Source organism: Limulus polyphemus, unplaced genomic scaffold (genome assembly GCF_000517525.1).
Source record: "Limulus polyphemus unplaced genomic scaffold, Limulus_polyphemus-2.1.2 Scaffold935, whole genome shotgun sequence".
Lineage (NCBI taxonomy): Eukaryota > Metazoa > Arthropoda > Merostomata > Xiphosura > Limulidae > Limulus > Limulus polyphemus.
Genome location: NW_013666545.1, coordinates 208,319 through 210,368, shown reverse-complemented (window position 1 = coordinate 210,368; position 2,050 = coordinate 208,319). Strand labels below are relative to the sequence as shown.

The window sequence follows — 2,050 nt, the reverse complement described above, 5'->3', positions numbered from 1 at the left end:
AAACCCCGATGAACCTGGAAAACAATCTCATACACTCTACATGTTTTAACGTATACTATTACGTCATCCTCAGATTGAACATTATACACGTGCCAAAAAAATTAAAATCAAAATCTTTATTGTTAATTGTGTTTACCTCGCTATAAGAAGCTATGAGTGTTGTTTGAAATTTGTAGCTTTTGACTTTCTGTTGGTTAAAGTAACTGTCAGTTTTTAATTTTCTTTTTTTTTTCCTAATGCACTTCGTGATACTTCACTAGTTCTAAAATAGAAGGTTTGTAACTGTTTTCTACTCTTTTTATATAACTCATTTGTTGCACTCCCTTTCTGGGTCGTCTTCAGTTACTACTTTATGTTTCTTTTTGTGATTTATTCCTCATTTAACGAATTCCCGGACGAGATTACTTCTACTGGATTTAGCTTCTGTTTGGATTTTTTGCTTGGCAAAGATCTTAATTACTGTTTTCGTCCCCCTTTTGTGTGCTTGTATGTTTTACACCAAACATCACGAAGTCTGAGGTGATATTCTGTTGGTGAGTTCCATTTCTTCGTGTGATGTATTTAGCGGGGTCTAAGTTAATCTTCAAGCCCAATTGACAAAGATAATCATTAGGCTTGGAGATTAACTTAGAGTCCGCCAAATGGACAGCTCTTCCAAAGGTTGTCTCTTCGCCAAATGGACAGCTTTTCCAAAGATTGTCTCTTCGCCAAATGGACAGCTCTTCCAAAGGTTGTCTCTTCGCCAAATGGACAGCTCTTCCAAAGGTTGTCTCTTCGCCAAATGGACAGCTTTTCCAAAGGTTGTCTCTTCGCCAAATGGACAGCTCTTCCAAAGGTTGGCTCTTCGCCAAATGGACAGCTCTTCCAAAGGTTGGCTCTTCGCCAAATGGACAGCTCGTCCAAATGTTGGCTCTTCACCAAATCGACAGCTCTTCTAAAGGTTGTCTCTTTGCCAAATGGACAGCTCTTCTAAAGGTTAATTCTTCCCCAAATCGACAGCTCTTACAACGCTTGGCTCTTCGCTAAGCGAACAGCTCTTCAAAGGTATGGCTCTTTGCCAAATGAATACATCTTCTAAAGTGTGACTTTTCGTCAAATCGGCAGATGCAGAATGCTATTTTTTGCCAAGTAGACAACGCTTCTTAACCGTGACTCTTCGCTAAATAGGTAGATATCCTAAAGCGTGACTCTTCGCTAACTAGGTATTCTGAAGCGTTACTCTTACGTATTATGATGGGTATATATTTATTGATGTTAGAGAATCATCACGAGTACTTATACCTTTCCCAACTGATGACGTAAAACATATAAATTGAACAATCTACATGCTCGAGAAAAACATTACAAATCAATATGAGAGTAACATAGCTTTGAAACAGACTTTAACAAATATGCTTCATTTATTTTAATTTCCTTTAACAACAAACCTTAGCGAGTTCGGTGTGGTCTATTAGTGAATGTTTCGGGCTGTGGATCAAAGGATTCGGAGTTTGAAACATGATATCGCTTATTACGTTCCATACTCTCAACTATGTTTCTTTATTCAGTTTGATTTGTTTGAAGTTAAGCACAAAGCTACAAAATAGGCTATCTGTGCTCTGCCCACCACGGGTATTGAAACCCGGTTTCTAGCGTTGTAAGTTCATAGGCATACTGCTGTGCTACAAGGAGGCTTCTTTATTCAGATCATAGTTTCGAATGATAAATCTTTCGTGCCAAAGGGTGATGCTGATTGGCTGCTTTTTCTCTAGTAAAATTGAGAACTGCTTTACCTAAATCCTAGGGGTCTCTGGTTTAGCCCACATGCATGTAAGGTTCCGTTCAAATTGAAAACACCAATTCCGAAACTAGGGTTTTGGCATTAGAATTAGTTATTAACTGTTGCTATTGCCACAATGCTGATTTTGTCACTAAAACTATAGTTGATAGTTTTTGTTTTCTTTGTAATTATCTTCCAGTGAAAAACACCTTAGGTATGAAAAAAAGGTGCGGCCAAAAAAGGATTTAGCGCGCGACTTAAAGGTGTTTTTGATTAGATATCATGACTTTT

At 38.0% G+C, this 2,050-nt stretch overlaps 1 protein-coding gene and 1 long non-coding RNA gene across 4 annotated transcripts in view; one reads left to right on the top strand and one right to left on the bottom strand.

Annotated features, from left to right (window-relative positions):
* Positions 1–2,050, bottom strand: part of LOC106461330 (gamma-aminobutyric acid type B receptor subunit 2-like) — a 126,393-nt gene that overhangs the window by 110,083 nt on the left and 14,260 nt on the right. The gene's annotated exons all lie outside the window — the stretch shown is intronic.
* LOC111086227 overlaps positions 1–2,050 on the top strand; it is an 18,182-nt gene that overhangs the window by 9,948 nt on the left and 6,184 nt on the right. The gene's annotated exons all lie outside the window — the stretch shown is intronic.